We start from the raw sequence: 16,728 nt of genomic DNA on the forward strand, positions 1-16,728 counted from the left end.
CTCCAGGAGAGGGCGCCAACAGACTACTAAAGAGATCATCATTACTCAAAGAAAACCCCAAAAACCAATGCATGATAGGAATAAACAGGTAACTTTCTTTGGAGTGGAAGCGGAGAGATCGCACCAGATGCCAATTCTAGATCTTATCACACCTGTGGTCACTGCAGCAGCAGGTGAATCCACTTTGTCCAAAAGGGATCTATTCCATTCAATTGCAAATGATCTAGATAAGACAGAGAACTGCAGCACGGGACATAGCCGAGTTGGTCAGGTTGAGTGGTGATGAGTTTGCTATTTGGATGAATAAAGAAAGTCAAAAGTGTGAAAGATAAAAAACAAAAGGAGGAAGTGTGAAAAGTGAATGGGCCAAATTGAGGTGCATATGAAGACGTATGCTTTCTTCCAATTCATTAAACCGGGCTAATATGAATCAGGTGAATTGAGTTCTGCTTTTGGAAACTGGGTTAAGAAGGGGTGCACCGGTCCTGGAGGTACTGCAATACCAGGTCAATGCGTGGAGTGGACAGAGCAAGCTCTTTTTCCATCTCCCTGTTCTAAAAATCCATTTAATATATGGTCCCCAGATAGGGGACGTATCAGATATTAAACTGATAAGAACAGATACTACACTTGATCTTAGCCAAAAGGCCGAGAAGCGATAACCAGAATTGGTTTGGGCCTCGAGTGGCACCCTGGCCTATGCCGGACACATCTTAGGGAGAGAGAGCGAGAGGGAGACAAACCCACGCCTACAGAAGACATTTTGTCACCCAAGCCAACCCTTGAAAAGGCTGCTTTGCAGAGCAAAAACAAGAAGAATGGTGCGTTTTGCAGCCGCCGCCCCCACTGCAATGAATCTGAATAACTCCTCCTTTAGGGCGCAAGCAACTCCCCTCCCCCTTGCAGTCTTTCCAATTCACGATACAAAAAGACGGACAGGACAGGTTGCCTGACTTTCCGTCACTGCCACCCTTTGCCATCCTTACCCGTAGAAAGCCCTTTCATCATCCCCAAACCCTAATCTTTTCCCTTTCCTTCCCAGCCCCCAAACCCTGCCCTCTGTACCCTTCTCACCACCCGCATCCCTTCTCCTGTCATCCCCCTACCACCCGGGAAAAAAAGAGCTTGCCCCCTCCTTACACTAGCCCACCCTCCCACCCAAAGAACAACTTCTGCTGCGCAGCTTGTTTTCTAGGCAGCAGCGCTATTGTGATGTCAGCGGGGGCATTGTGACAAGCCGCCAGTGTTCCGTCTCTTCATGTTGTGCACAGTTCAAACGGAAAATACATCAACAGGCAGACTACAGAAAAACTTACTATCAAAGGTTAGAGGGGGGCTTTCTCAGAGGGCTTTTTACAGTTTTTCTATTCCCAATTAGCCGTTTAAGTGTACTTATTGAAAGTAGTAATTCTTTCATAGGCCGCCCTTTCTTAGTATTTGACGTTCCTTATATTGCGGTATGAGGCTTTGCAGCAGGTTGCAAACATTCATCACCCATGACTGTCCCCAATTGAGCTCAGAAGCTCAATGTCTATCATGACCTCTCTTTTAGAATGTCCAAGAGCAAGCAAACTATTCCTCCAGGAGAGGGCGCCAACAGACTACTAAAGAGATCATCATTACTCAAAGAAAACCCCAAAAACCAATGCATGATAGGAATAAACAGGTAACTTTCTTTGGAGTGGAAGCGGAGAGATCGCACCAGATGCCAATTCTAGATCTTATCACACCTGTGGTCACTGCAGCAGCAGGTGAATCCACTTTGTCCAAAAGGGATCTATTCCATTCAATTGCAAATGATCTAGATAAGACAGAGAACTGCAGCACGGGACATAGCCGAGTTGGTCAGGTTGAGTGGTGATGAGTTTGCTATTTGGATGAATAAAGAAAGTCAAAAGTGTGAAAGATAAAAAACAAAAGGAGGAAGTGTGAAAAGTGAATGGGCCAAATTGAGGTGCATATGAAGACGTATGCTTTCTTCCAATTCATTAAACCGGGCTAATATGAATCAGGTGAATTGAGTTCTGCTTTTGGAAACTGGGTTAAGAAGGGGTGCACCGGTCCTGGAGGTACTGCAATACCAGGTCAATGCGTGGAGTGGACAGAGCAAGCTCTTTTTCCATCTCCCTGTTCTAAAAATCCATTTAATATATGGTCCCCAGATAGGGGACGTATCAGATATTAAACTGATAAGAACAGATTTTTTGATTTAATGAAGCTTTCCAAAGCACCACAAAAAATGCATGACCGAAGTCACACCAAAAACAGTGCAAAGGCTAGGATTCGTGTGGACCCCACCGTGAGGAGAGGGTCCCCAAAAATCAACCCCGTCCCTCCGAGCCAGAAGGCCACAGCAAGGGTCAGGGATCTTCGGTGCTCCCCCAAGCCGAAGCCTGGTTGAGCCTTGTCGTTGCTCCCAGCGTCCACCCAGGCATCTTACCCAAGTGGAGTAGAGAGCTACTAGTTGTTGGTTTCGCAGCCGAAACTGCCCGGACCGTCAACCGGTGTTGGTTTCTCAGCCCAAGGCTAACCGGACCTCCAACCGGGTGTTGGTTTCTCAGCCGAAGCTGACCCAGACCTCCAACCGGGTGTTGGTTTCTCAGCCGGAGCTGACCCAGACCTCCAACCGGGTGTTAGTTTCTCAGCCCAAAGCTGACCAGACCTCCGACCGGGATTATAAAAATTTCCCTTCCTAGCCAGAAGGCCGGGATAGGGTAATATGCTCAAAAAGTATGAAAAGGCAAGGTACGGTGTGCTACAGAGCCCAAGGCTTGCCGGGGTCCCAAGCCAGCAAGCTCAGACTCACTCCAGGGTCGTCAGTCCTGGGGCACGTTGTACCATAGCCCCCCACCCTTACTCAGTCTAATAGCCTCAATCCTGGTAGGGCCATGTTTTCCTCTAGATGAATATACTATCCACCCAGAGTACTAGCAAGCGCAACCTTCCAGTGTGCATTGTATCATTGTACTAAGGTGGCCTGGAGCTTAAACCACCTCTTCGAACAACACTACACTTGATCTTAGCCAAAAGGCCGAGAAGCGATAACCAGAATTGGTTTGGGCCTCGAGTGGCACCCTGGCCTATGCCGGACACATCTTAGGGAGAGAGAGCGAGAGGGAGACAAACCCACGCCTACAGAAGACATTTTGTCACCCAAGCCAACCCTTGAAAAGGCTGCTTTGCAGAGCAAAAACAAGAAGAATGGTGCGTTTTGCAGCCGCCGCCCCCCACTGCAATGAATCTGAATAACTCCTCCTTTAGGGCGCAAGCAACTCCCCTCCCCCTTGCAGTCTTTCCAATTCACGATACAAAAAGACGGACAGGACAGGTTGCCTGACTTTCCGTCACTGCCACCCTTTGCCATCCTTACCCGTAGAAAGCCCTTTCATCATCCCCAAACCCTAATCTTTTCCCTTTCCTTCCCAGCCCCCAAACCCTGCCCTCTGTACCCTTCTCACCACCCGCATCCCTTCTCCTGTCATCCCCCTACCACCCGGGAAAAAAAGAGCTTGCCCCCTCCTTACACTAGCCCACCCTCCCACCCAAAGAACAACTTCTGCTGCGCAGCTTGTTTTCTAGGCAGCAGCGCTATTGTGATGTCAGCGGGGGCATTGTGACAAGCCGCCAGTGTTCCGTCTCTTCATGTTGTGCACAGTTCAAACGGAAAATACATCAACAGGCAGACTACAGAAAAACTTACTATCAAAGGTTAGAGGGGGGCTTTCTCAGAGGGCTTTTTACAGTTTTTCTATTCCCAATTAGCCGTTTAAGTGTACTTATTGAAAGTAGTAATTCTTTCATAGGCCGCCCTTTCTTAGTATTTGACGTTCCTTATATTGCGGTATGAGGCTTTGCAGCAGGTTGCAAACATTCATCACCCATGACTGTCCCCAATTGAGCTCAGAAGCTCAATGTCTATCATGACCTCTCTTTTAGAATGTCCAAGAGCAAGCAAACTATTCCTCCAGGAGAGGGCGCCAACAGACTACTAAAGAGATCATCATTACTCAAAGAAAACCCCAAAAACCAATGCATGATAGGAATAAACAGGTAACTTTCTTTGGAGTGGAAGCGGAGAGATCGCACCAGATGCCAATTCTAGATCTTATCACACCTGTGGTCACTGCAGCAGCAGGTGAATCCACTTTGTCCAAAAGGGATCTATTCCATTCAATTGCAAATGATCTAGATAAGACAGAGAACTGCAGCACGGGACATAGCCGAGTTGGTCAGGTTGAGTGGTGATGAGTTTGCTATTTGGATGAATAAAGAAAGTCAAAAGTGTGAAAGATAAAAAACAAAAGGAGGAAGTGTGAAAAGTGAATGGGCCAAATTGAGGTGCATATGAAGACGTATGCTTTCTTCCAATTCATTAAACCGGGCTAATATGAATCAGGTGAATTGAGTTCTGCTTTTGGAAACTGGGTTAAGAAGGGGTGCACCGGTCCTGGAGGTACTGCAATACCAGGTCAATGCGTGGAGTGGACAGAGCAAGCTCTTTTTCCATCTCCCTGTTCTAAAAATCCATTTAATATATGGTCCCCAGATAGGGGTCGTATCAGATATTAAACTGATAAGAACAGATACTACACTTGATCTTAGCCAAAAGGCCGAGAAGCGATAACCAGAATTGGTTTGGGCCTCGAGTGGCACCCTGGCCTATGCCGGACACATCTTAGGGAGAGAGAGCGAGAGGGAGACAAACCCACGCCTACAGAAGACATTTTGTCACCCAAGCCAACCCTTGAAAAGGCTGCTTTGCAGAGCAAAAACAAGAAGAATGGTGCGTTTTGCAGCCGCCGCCCCCCACTGCAATGAATCTGAATAACTCCTCCTTTAGGGCGCAAGCAACTCCCCTCCCCCTTGCAGTCTTTCCAATTCACGATACAAAAAGACGGACAGGACAGGTTGCCTGACTTTCCGTCACTGCCACCCTTTGCCATCCTTACCCGTAGAAAGCCCTTTCATCATCCCCAAACCCTAATCTTTTCCCTTTCCTTCCCAGCCCCCAAACCCTGCCCTCTGTACCCTTCTCACCACCCGCATCCCTTCTCCTGTCATCCCCCTACCACCCGGGAAAAAAAGAGCTTGCCCCCTCCTTACACTAGCCCACCCTCCCACCCAAAGAACAACTTCTGCTGCGCAGCTTGTTTTCTAGGCAGCAGCGCTATTGTGATGTCAGCGGGGGCATTGTGACAAGCCGCCAGTGTTCCGTCTCTTCATGTTGTGCACAGTTCAAACGGAAAATACATCAACAGGCAGACTACAGAAAAACTTACTATCAAAGGTTAGAGGGGGGCTTTCTCAGAGGGCTTTTTACAGTTTTTCTATTCCCAATTAGCCGTTTAAGTGTACTTATTGAAAGTAGTAATTCTTTCATAGGCCGCCCTTTCTTAGTATTTGACGTTCCTTATATTGCGGTATGAGGCTTTGCAGCAGGTTGCAAATATTCATCACCCATGACTGTCCCCAATTGAGCTCAGAAGCTCAATGTCTATCATGACCTCTCTTTTAGAATGTCCAAGAGCAAGCAAACTATTCCTCCAGGAGAGGGCGCCAACAGACTACTAAAGAGATCATCATTACTCAAAGAAAACCCCAAAAACCAATGCATGATAGGAATAAACAGGTAACTTTCTTTGGAGTGGAAGCGGAGAGATCGCACCAGATGCCAATTCTAGATCTTATCACACCTGTGGTCACTGCAGCAGCAGGTGAATCCACTTTGTCCAAAAGGGATCTATTCCATTCAATTGCAAATGATCTAGATAAGACAGAGAACTGCAGCACGGGACATAGCCGAGTTGGTCAGGTTGAGTGGTGATGAGTTTGCTATTTGGATGAATAAAGAAAGTCAAAAGTGTGAAAGATAAAAAACAAAAGGAGGAAGTGTGAAAAGTGAATGGGCCAAATTGAGGTGCATATGAAGACGTATGCTTTCTTCCAATTCATTAAACCGGGCTAATATGAATCAGGTGAATTGAGTTCTGCTTTTGGAAACTGGGTTAAGAAGGGGTGCACCGGTCCTGGAGGTACTGCAATACCAGGTCAATGCATGGAGTGGACAGAGCAAGCTCTTTTTCCATCTCCCTGTTCTAAAAATCCATTTAATATATGGTCCCCAGATAGGGGACGTATCAGATATTAAACTGATAAGAACAGATACTACACTTGATCTTAGCCAAAAGGCCGAGAAGCGATAACCAGAATTGGTTTGGGCCTCGAGTGGCACCCTGGCCTATGCCGGACACATCTTAGGGAGAGAGAGCGAGAGGGAGACAAACCCACGCCTACAGAAGACATTTTGTCACCCAAGCCAACCCTTGAAAAGGCTGCTTTGCAGAGCAAAAACAAGAAGAATGGTGCGTTTTGCAGCCGCCGCCCCCCACTGCAATGAATCTGAATAACTCCTCCTTTAGGGCGCAAGCAACTCCCCTCCCCCTTGCAGTCTTTCCAATTCACGATACAAAAAGACGGACAGGACAGGTTGCCTGACTTTCCGTCACTGCCACCCTTTGCCATCCTTACCCGTAGAAAGCCCTTTCATCATCCCCAAACCCTAATCTTTTCCCTTTCCTTCCCAGCCCCCAAACCCTGCCCTCTGTACCCTTCTCACCACCCGCATCCCTTCTCCTGTCATCCCCCTACCACCCGGGAAAAAAAGAGCTTGCCCCCTCCTTACACTAGCCCACCCTCCCACCCAAAGAACAACTTCTGCTGCGCAGCTTGTTTTCTAGGCAGCAGCGCTATTGTGATGTCAGCGGGGGCATTGTGACAAGCCGCCAGTGTTCCGTCTCTTCATGTTGTGCACAGTTCAAACGGAAAATACATCAACAGGCAGACTACAGAAAAACTTACTATCAAAGGTTAGAGGGGGGCTTTCTCAGAGGGCTTTTTACAGTTTTTCTATTCCCAATTAGCCGTTTAAGTGTACTTATTGAAAGTAGTAATTCTTTCATAGGCCGCCCTTTCTTAGTATTTGACGTTCCTTATATTGCGGTATGAGGCTTTGCAGCAGGTTGCAAACATTCATCACCCATGACTGTCCCCAATTGAGCTCAGAAGCTCAATGTCTATCATGACCTCTCTTTTAGAATGTCCAAGAGCAAGCAAACTATTCCTCCAGGAGAGGGCGCCAACAGACTACTAAAGAGATCATCATTACTCAAAGAAAACCCCAAAAACCAATGCATGATAGGAATAAACAGGTAACTTTCTTTGGAGTGGAAGCGGAGAGATCGCACCAGATGCCAATTCTAGATCTTATCACACCTGTGGTCACTGCAGCAGCAGGTGAATCCACTTTGTCCAAAAGGGATCTATTCCATTCAATTGCAAATGATCTAGATAAGACAGAGAACTGCAGCACGGGACATAGCCGAGTTGGTCAGGTTGAGTGGTGATGAGTTTGCTATTTGGATGAATAAAGAAAGTCAAAAGTGTGAAAGATAAAAAACAAAAGGAGGAAGTGTGAAAAGTGAATGGGCCAAATTGAGGTGCATATGAAGACGTATGCTTTCTTCCAATTCATTAAACCGGGCTAATATGAATCAGGTGAATTGAGTTCTGCTTTTGGAAACTGGGTTAAGAAGGGGTGCACCGGTCCTGGAGGTACTGCAATACCAGGTCAATGCGTGGAGTGGACAGAGCAAGCTCTTTTTCCATCTCCCTGTTCTAAAAATCCATTTAATATATGGTCCCCAGATAGGGGACGTATCAGATATTAAACTGATAAGAACAGATACTACACTTGATCTTAGCCAAAAGGCCGAGAAGCGATAACCAGAATTGGTTTGGGCCTCGAGTGGCACCCTGGCCTATGCCGGACACATCTTAGGGAGAGAGAGCGAGAGGGAGACAAACCCACGCCTACAGAAGACATTTTGTCACCCAAGCCAACCCTTGAAAAGGCTGCTTTGCAGAGCAAAAACAAGAAGAATGGTGCGTTTTGCAGCCGCCGCCCCCCACTGCAATGAATCTGAATAACTCCTCCTTTAGGGCGCAAGCAACTCCCCTCCCCCTTGCAGTCTTTCCAATTCACGATACAAAAAGACGGACAGGACAGGTTGCCTGACTTTCCGTCACTGCCACCCTTTGCCATCCTTACCCGTAGAAAGCCCTTTCATCATCCCCAAACCCTAATCTTTTCCCTTTCCTTCCCAGCCCCCAAACCCTGCCCTCTGTACCCTTCTCACCACCCGCATCCCTTCTCCTGTCATCCCCCTACCACCCGGGAAAAAAAGAGCTTGCCCCCTCCTTACACTAGCCCACCCTCCCACCCAAAGAACAACTTCTGCTGCGCAGCTTGTTTTCTAGGCAGCAGCGCTATTGTGATGTCAGCGGGGGCATTGTGACAAGCCGCCAGTGTTCCGTCTCTTCATGTTGTGCACAGTTCAAACGGAAAATACATCAACAGGCAGACTACAGAAAAACTTACTATCAAAGGTTAGAGGGGGGCTTTCTCAGAGGGCTTTTTACAGTTTTTCTATTCCCAATTAGCCGTTTAAGTGTACTTATTGAAAGTAGTAATTCTTTCATAGGCCGCCCTTTCTTAGTATTTGACGTTCCTTATATTGCGGTATGAGGCTTTGCAGCAGGTTGCAAACATTCATCACCCATGACTGTCCCCAATTGAGCTCAGAAGCTCAATGTCTATCATGACCTCTCTTTTAGAATGTCCAAGAGCAAGCAAACTATTCCTCCAGGAGAGGGCGCCAACAGACTACTAAAGAGATCATCATTACTCAAAGAAAACCCCAAAAACCAATGCATGATAGGAATAAACAGGTAACTTTCTTTGGAGTGGAAGCGGAGAGATCGCACCAGATGCCAATTCTAGATCTTATCACACCTGTGGTCACTGCAGCAGCAGGTGAATCCACTTTGTCCAAAAGGGATCTATTCCATTCAATTGCAAATGATCTAGATAAGACAGAGAACTGCAGCACGGGACATAGCCGAGTTGGTCAGGTTGAGTGGTGATGAGTTTGCTATTTGGATGAATAAAGAAAGTCAAAAGTGTGAAAGATAAAAAACAAAAGGAGGAAGTGTGAAAAGTGAATGGGCCAAATTGAGGTGCATATGAAGACGTATGCTTTCTTCCAATTCATTAAACCGGGCTAATATGAATCAGGTGAATTGAGTTCTGCTTTTGGAAACTGGGTTAAGAAGGGGTGCACCGGTCCTGGAGGTACTGCAATACCAGGTCAATGCGTGGAGTGGACAGAGCAAGCTCTTTTTCCATCTCCCTGTTCTAAAAATCCATTTAATATATGGTCCCCAGATAGGGGACGTATCAGATATTAAACTGATAAGAACAGATACTACACTTGATCTTAGCCAAAAGGCCGAGAAGCGATAACCAGAATTGGTTTGGGCCTCGAGTGGCACCCTGGCCTATGCCGGACACATCTTAGGGAGAGAGAGCGAGAGGGAGACAAACCCACGCCTACAGAAGACATTTTGTCACCCAAGCCAACCCTTGAAAAGGCTGCTTTGCAGAGCAAAAACAAGAAGAATGGTGCGTTTTGCAGCCGCCGCCCCCCACTGCAATGAATCTGAATAACTCCTCCTTTAGGGCGCAAGCAACTCCCCTCCCCCTTGCAGTCTTTCCAATTCACGATACAAAAAGACGGACAGGACAGGTTGCCTGACTTTCCGTCACTGCCACCCTTTGCCATCCTTACCCGTAGAAAGCCCTTTCATCATCCCCAAACCCTAATCTTTTCCCTTTCCTTCCCAGCCCCCAAACCCTGCCCTCTGTACCCTTCTCACCACCCGCATCCCTTCTCCTGTCATCCCCCTACCACCCGGGAAAAAAAGAGCTTGCCCCCTCCTTACACTAGCCCACCCTCCCACCCAAAGAACAACTTCTGCTGCGCAGCTTGTTTTCTAGGCAGCAGCGCTATTGTGATGTCAGCGGGGGCATTGTGACAAGCCGCCAGTGTTCCGTCTCTTCATGTTGTGCACAGTTCAAACGGAAAATACATCAACAGGCAGACTACAGAAAAACTTACTATCAAAGGTTAGAGGGGGGCTTTCTCAGAGGGCTTTTTACAGTTTTTCTATTCCCAATTAGCCGTTTAAGTGTACTTATTGAAAGTAGTAATTCTTTCATAGGCCGCCCTTTCTTAGTATTTGACGTTCCTTATATTGCGGTATGAGGCTTTGCAGCAGGTTGCAAACATTCATCACCCATGACTGTCCCCAATTGAGCTCAGAAGCTCAATGTCTATCATGACCTCTCTTTTAGAATGTCCAAGAGCAAGCAAACTATTCCTCCAGGAGAGGGCGCCAACAGACTACTAAAGAGATCATCATTACTCAAAGAAAACCCCAAAAACCAATGCATGATAGGAATAAACAGGTAACTTTCTTTGGAGTGGAAGCGGAGAGATCGCACCAGATGCCAATTCTAGATCTTATCACACCTGTGGTCACTGCAGCAGCAGGTGAATCCACTTTGTCCAAAAGGGATCTATTCCATTCAATTGCAAATGATCTAGATAAGACAGAGAACTGCAGCACGGGACATAGCCGAGTTGGTCAGGTTGAGTGGTGATGAGTTTGCTATTTGGATGAATAAAGAAAGTCAAAAGTGTGAAAGATAAAAAACAAAAGGAGGAAGTGTGAAAAGTGAATGGGCCAAATTGAGGTGCATATGAAGACGTATGCTTTCTTCCAATTCATTAAACCGGGCTAATATGAATCAGGTGAATTGAGTTCTGCTTTTGGAAACTGGGTTAAGAAGGGGTGCACCGGTCCTGGAGGTACTGCAATACCAGGTCAATGCGTGGAGTGGACAGAGCAAGCTCTTTTTCCATCTCCCTGTTCTAAAAATCCATTTAATATATGGTCCCCAGATAGGGGACGTATCAGATATTAAACTGATAAGAACAGATACTACACTTGATCTTAGCCAAAAGGCCGAGAAGCGATAACCAGAATTGGTTTGGGCCTCGAGTGGCACCCTGGCCTATGCCGGACACATCTTAGGGAGAGAGAGCGAGAGGGAGACAAACCCACGCCTACAGAAGACATTTTGTCACCCAAGCCAACCCTTGAAAAGGCTGCTTTGCAGAGCAAAAACAAGAAGAATGGTGCGTTTTGCAGCCGCCGCCCCCCACTGCAATGAATCTGAATAACTCCTCCTTTAGGGCGCAAGCAACTCCCCTCCCCCTTGCAGTCTTTCCAATTCACGATACAAAAAGACGGACAGGACAGGTTGCCTGACTTTCCGTCACTGCCACCCTTTGCCATCCTTACCCGTAGAAAGCCCTTTCATCATCCCCAAACCCTAATCTTTTCCCTTTCCTTCCCAGCCCCCAAACCCTGCCCTCTGTACCCTTCTCACCACCCGCATCCCTTCTCCTGTCATCCCCCTACCACCCGGGAAAAAAAGAGCTTGCCCCCTCCTTACACTAGCCCACCCTCCCACCCAAAGAACAACTTCTGCTGCGCAGCTTGTTTTCTAGGCAGCAGCGCTATTGTGATGTCAGCGGGGGCATTGTGACAAGCCGCCAGTGTTCCGTCTCTTCATGTTGTGCACAGTTCAAACGGAAAATACATCAACAGGCAGACTACAGAAAAACTTACTATCAAAGGTTAGAGGGGGGCTTTCTCAGAGGGCTTTTTACAGTTTTTCTATTCCCAATTAGCCGTTTAAGTGTACTTATTGAAAGTAGTAATTCTTTCATAGGCCGCCCTTTCTTAGTATTTGACGTTCCTTATATTGCGGTATGAGGCTTTGCAGCAGGTTGCAAACATTCATCACCCATGACTGTCCCCAATTGAGCTCAGAAGCTCAATGTCTATCATGACCTCTCTTTTAGAATGTCCAAGAGCAAGCAAACTATTCCTCCAGGAGAGGGCGCCAACAGACTACTAAAGAGATCATCATTACTCAAAGAAAACCCCAAAAACCAATGCATGATAGGAATAAACAGGTAACTTTCTTTGGAGTGGAAGCGGAGAGATCGCACCAGATGCCAATTCTAGATCTTATCACACCTGTGGTCACTGCAGCAGCAGGTGAATCCACTTTGTCCAAAAGGGATCTATTCCATTCAATTGCAAATGATCTAGATAAGACAGAGAACTGCAGCACGGGACATAGCCGAGTTGGTCAGGTTGAGTGGTGATGAGTTTGCTATTTGGATGAATAAAGAAAGTCAAAAGTGTGAAAGATAAAAAACAAAAGGAGGAAGTGTGAAAAGTGAATGGGCCAAATTGAGGTGCATATGAAGACGTATGCTTTCTTCCAATTCATTAAACCGGGCTAATATGAATCAGGTGAATTGAGTTCTGCTTTTGGAAACTGGGTTAAGAAGGGGTGCACCGGTCCTGGAGGTACTGCAATACCAGGTCAATGCGTGGAGTGGACAGAGCAAGCTCTTTTTCCATCTCCCTGTTCTAAAAATCCATTTAATATATGGTCCCCAGATAGGGGACGTATCAGATATTAAACTGATAAGAACAGATACTACACTTGATCTTAGCCAAAAGGCCGAGAAGCGATAACCAGAATTGGTTTGGGCCTCGAGTGGCACCCTGGCCTATGCCGGACACATCTTAGGGAGAGAGAGCGAGAGGGAGACAAACCCACGCCTACAGAAGACATTTTGTCACCCAAGCCAACCCTTGAAAAGGCTGCTTTGCAGAGCAAAAACAAGAAGAATGGTGCGTTTTGCAGCCGCCGCCCCCCACTGCAATGAATCTGAATAACTCCTCCTTTAGGGCGCAAGCAACTCCCCTCCCCCTTGCAGTCTTTCCAATTCACGATACAAAAAGACGGACAGGACAGGTTGCCTGACTTTCCGTCACTGCCACCCTTTGCCATCCTTACCCGTAGAAAGCCCTTTCATCATCCCCAAACCCTAATCTTTTCCCTTTCCTTCCCAGCCCCCAAACCCTGCCCTCTGTACCCTTCTCACCACCCGCATCCCTTCTCCTGTCATCCCCCTACCACCCGGGAAAAAAAGAGCTTGCCCCCTCCTTACACTAGCCCACCCTCCCACCCAAAGAACAACTTCTGCTGCGCAGCTTGTTTTCTAGGCAGCAGCGCTATTGTGATGTCAGCGGGGGCATTGTGACAAGCCGCCAGTGTTCCGTCTCTTCATGTTGTGCACAGTTCAAACGGAAAATACATCAACAGGCAGACTACAGAAAAACTTACTATCAAAGGTTAGAGGGGGGCTTTCTCAGAGGGCTTTTTACAGTTTTTCTATTCCCAATTAGCCGTTTAAGTGTACTTATTGAAAGTAGTAATTCTTTCATAGGCCGCCCTTTCTTAGTATTTGACGTTCCTTATATTGCGGTATGAGGCTTTGCAGCAGGTTGCAAACATTCATCACCCATGACTGTCCCCAATTGAGCTCAGAAGCTCAATGTCTATCATGACCTCTCTTTTAGAATGTCCAAGAGCAAGCAAACTATTCCTCCAGGAGAGGGCGCCAACAGACTACTAAAGAGATCATCATTACTCAAAGAAAACCCCAAAAACCAATGCATGATAGGAATAAACAGGTAACTTTCTTTGGAGTGGAAGCGGAGAGATCGCACCAGATGCCAATTCTAGATCTTATCACACCTGTGGTCACTGCAGCAGCAGGTGAATCCACTTTGTCCAAAAGGGATCTATTCCATTCAATTGCAAATGATCTAGATAAGACAGAGAACTGCAGCACGGGACATAGCCGAGTTGGTCAGGTTGAGTGGTGATGAGTTTGCTATTTGGATGAATAAAGAAAGTCAAAAGTGTGAAAGATAAAAAACAAAAGGAGGAAGTGTGAAAAGTGAATGGGCCAAATTGAGGTGCATATGAAGACGTATGCTTTCTTCCAATTCATTAAACCGGGCTAATATGAATCAGGTGAATTGAGTTCTGCTTTTGGAAACTGGGTTAAGAAGGGGTGCACCGGTCCTGGAGGTACTGCAATACCAGGTCAATGCGTGGAGTGGACAGAGCAAGCTCTTTTTCCATCTCCCTGTTCTAAAAATCCATTTAATATATGGTCCCCAGATAGGGGACGTATCAGATATTAAACTGATAAGAACAGATACTACACTTGATCTTAGCCAAAAGGCCGAGAAGCGATAACCAGAATTGGTTTGGGCCTCGAGTGGCACCCTGGCCTATGCCGGACACATCTTAGGGAGAGAGAGCGAGAGGGAGACAAACCCACGCCTACAGAAGACATTTTGTCACCCAAGCCAACCCTTGAAAAGGCTGCTTTGCAGAGCAAAAACAAGAAGAATGGTGCGTTTTGCAGCCGCCGCCCCCCACTGCAATGAATCTGAATAACTCCTCCTTTAGGGCGCAAGCAACTCCCCTCCCCCTTGCAGTCTTTCCAATTCACGATACAAAAAGACGGACAGGACAGGTTGCCTGACTTTCCGTCACTGCCACCCTTTGCCATCCTTACCCGTAGAAAGCCCTTTCATCATCCCCAAACCCTAATCTTTTCCCTTTCCTTCCCAGCCCCCAAACCCTGCCCTCTGTACCCTTCTCACCACCCGCATCCCTTCTCCTGTCATCCCCCTACCACCCGGGAAAAAAAGAGCTTGCCCCCTCCTTACACTAGCCCACCCTCCCACCCAAAGAACAACTTCTGCTGCGCAGCTTGTTTTCTAGGCAGCAGCGCTATTGTGATGTCAGCGGGGGCATTGTGACAAGCCGCCAGTGTTCCGTCTCTTCATGTTGTGCACAGTTCAAACGGAAAATACATCAACAGGCAGACTACAGAAAAACTTACTATCAAAGGTTAGAGGGGGGCTTTCTCAGAGGGCTTTTTACAGTTTTTCTATTCCCAATTAGCCGTTTAAGTGTACTTATTGAAAGTAGTAATTCTTTCATAGGCCGCCCTTTCTTAGTATTTGACGTTCCTTATATTGCGGTATGAGGCTTTGCAGCAGGTTGCAAACATTCATCACCCATGACTGTCCCCAATTGAGCTCAGAAGCTCAATGTCTATCATGACCTCTCTTTTAGAATGTCCAAGAGCAAGCAAACTATTCCTCCAGGAGAGGGCGCCAACAGACTACTAAAGAGATCATCATTACTCAAAGAAAACCCCAAAAACCAATGCATGATAGGAATAAACAGGTAACTTTCTTTGGAGTGGAAGCGGAGAGATCGCACCAGATGCCAATTCTAGATCTTATCACACCTGTGGTCACTGCAGCAGCAGGTGAATCCACTTTGTCCAAAAGGGATCTATTCCATTCAATTGCAAATGATCTAGATAAGACAGAGAACTGCAGCACGGGACATAGCCGAGTTGGTCAGGTTGAGTGGTGATGAGTTTGCTATTTGGATGAATAAAGAAAGTCAAAAGTGTGAAAGATAAAAAACAAAAGGAGGAAGTGTGAAAAGTGAATGGGCCAAATTGAGGTGCATATGAAGACGTATGCTTTCTTCCAATTCATTAAACCGGGCTAATATGAATCAGGTGAATTGAGTTCTGCTTTTGGAAACTGGGTTAAGAAGGGGTGCACCGGTCCTGGAGGTACTGCAATACCAGGTCAATGCGTGGAGTGGACAGAGCAAGCTCTTTTTCCATCTCCCTGTTCTAAAAATCCATTTAATATATGGTCCCCAGATAGGGGACGTATCAGATATTAAACTGATAAGAACAGATACTACACTTGATCTTAGCCAAAAGGCCGAGAAGCGATAACCAGAATTGGTTTGGGCCTCGAGTGGCACCCTGGCCTATGCCGGACACATCTTAGGGAGAGAGAGCGAGAGGGAGACAAACCCACGCCTACAGAAGACATTTTGTCACCCAAGCCAACCCTTGAAAAGGCTGCTTTGCAGAGCAAAAACAAGAAGAATGGTGCGTTTTGCAGCCGCCGCCCCCCACTGCAATGAATCTGAATAACTCCTCCTTTAGGGCGCAAGCAACTCCCCTCCCCCTTGCAGTCTTTCCAATTCACGATACAAAAAGACGGACAGGACAGGTTGCCTGACTTTCCGTCACTGCCACCCTTTGCCATCCTTACCCGTAGAAAGCCCTTTCATCATCCCCAAACCCTAATCTTTTCCCTTTCCTTCCCAGCCCCCAAACCCTGCCCTCTGTACCCTTCTCACCACCCGCATCCCTTCTCCTGTCATCCCCCTACCACCCGGGAAAAAAAGAGCTTGCCCCCTCCTTACACTAGCCCACCCTCCCACCCAAAGAACAACTTCTGCTGCGCAGCTTGTTTTCCAGGCAGCAGCGCTATTGTGATGTCAGCGGGGGCATTGTGACAAGCCGCCAGTGTTCCGTCTCTTCATGTTGTGCACAGTTCAAACGGAAAATACATCAACAGGCAGACTACAGAAAAACTTACTATCAAAGGTTAGAGGGGGGCTTTCTCAGAGGGCTTTTTACAGTTTTTCTATTCCCAATTAGCCGTTTAAGTGTACTTATTGAAAGTAGTAATTCTTTCATAGGCCGCCCTTTCTTAGTATTTGACGTTCCTTATATTGCGGTATGAGGCTTTGCAGCAGGTTGCAAACATTCATCACCCATGACTGTCCCCAATTGAGCTCAGAAGCTCAATGTCTATCATGACCTCTCTTTTAGAATGTCCAAGAGCAAGCAAACTATTCCTCCAGGAGAGGGCGCCAACAGACTACTAAAGAGATCATCATTACTCAAAGAAAACCCCAAAAACCAATGCATGATAGGAATAAACAGGTAACTTTCTTTGGAGTGGAAGCGGAGAGATCGCACCAGATGCCAA

The 16,728-nt window shown here is 46.9% G+C and overlaps 10 non-coding genes across 10 annotated transcripts; all 10 read right to left on the reverse strand.

The window, feature by feature from the left end:
- Positions 1 to 469: 469 nt before the first annotated feature.
- LOC142252805 (U2 spliceosomal RNA) lies at positions 470 to 660 on the reverse strand. The gene has a single exon (XR_012726172.1). It is a non-coding gene; the product is annotated as a U2 spliceosomal RNA (small nuclear RNA).
- A 1,387-nt stretch (positions 661 to 2,047) lies between these two features.
- LOC142253164 (U2 spliceosomal RNA) lies at positions 2,048 to 2,241 on the reverse strand. Its single transcript, XR_012726481.1, has one exon. It is a non-coding gene; the product is annotated as a U2 spliceosomal RNA (small nuclear RNA).
- Positions 2,242 to 4,431: 2,190 nt separating this feature from the next.
- Positions 4,432 to 4,622, reverse strand: LOC142252920 (U2 spliceosomal RNA). Its single transcript, XR_012726281.1, has one exon. It is a non-coding gene; the product is annotated as a U2 spliceosomal RNA (small nuclear RNA).
- A 1,388-nt stretch (positions 4,623 to 6,010) lies between these two features.
- On the reverse strand, positions 6,011 to 6,201 carry LOC142252825 (U2 spliceosomal RNA). The gene has a single exon (XR_012726191.1). It is a non-coding gene; the product is annotated as a U2 spliceosomal RNA (small nuclear RNA).
- A 1,388-nt stretch (positions 6,202 to 7,589) lies between these two features.
- LOC142252807 (U2 spliceosomal RNA) lies at positions 7,590 to 7,780 on the reverse strand. The gene has a single exon (XR_012726174.1). It is a non-coding gene; the product is annotated as a U2 spliceosomal RNA (small nuclear RNA).
- A 1,388-nt stretch (positions 7,781 to 9,168) lies between these two features.
- Positions 9,169 to 9,359, reverse strand: LOC142252808 (U2 spliceosomal RNA). Its single transcript, XR_012726175.1, has one exon. It is a non-coding gene; the product is annotated as a U2 spliceosomal RNA (small nuclear RNA).
- A 1,388-nt stretch (positions 9,360 to 10,747) lies between these two features.
- Positions 10,748 to 10,938, reverse strand: LOC142252809 (U2 spliceosomal RNA). Its single transcript, XR_012726176.1, has one exon. It is a non-coding gene; the product is annotated as a U2 spliceosomal RNA (small nuclear RNA).
- Positions 10,939 to 12,326: 1,388 nt separating this feature from the next.
- LOC142252810 (U2 spliceosomal RNA) lies at positions 12,327 to 12,517 on the reverse strand. The gene has a single exon (XR_012726177.1). It is a non-coding gene; the product is annotated as a U2 spliceosomal RNA (small nuclear RNA).
- Positions 12,518 to 13,905: 1,388 nt separating this feature from the next.
- On the reverse strand, positions 13,906 to 14,096 carry LOC142252811 (U2 spliceosomal RNA). The gene has a single exon (XR_012726178.1). It is a non-coding gene; the product is annotated as a U2 spliceosomal RNA (small nuclear RNA).
- A 1,388-nt stretch (positions 14,097 to 15,484) lies between these two features.
- Positions 15,485 to 15,675, reverse strand: LOC142252813 (U2 spliceosomal RNA). The gene has a single exon (XR_012726179.1). It is a non-coding gene; the product is annotated as a U2 spliceosomal RNA (small nuclear RNA).
- Positions 15,676 to 16,728: the final 1,053 nt, after the last annotated feature.

This window comes from Anomaloglossus baeobatrachus, chromosome 9 (genome assembly GCF_048569485.1).
Source record: "Anomaloglossus baeobatrachus isolate aAnoBae1 chromosome 9, aAnoBae1.hap1, whole genome shotgun sequence".
Lineage (NCBI taxonomy): Eukaryota > Metazoa > Chordata > Amphibia > Anura > Aromobatidae > Anomaloglossus > Anomaloglossus baeobatrachus.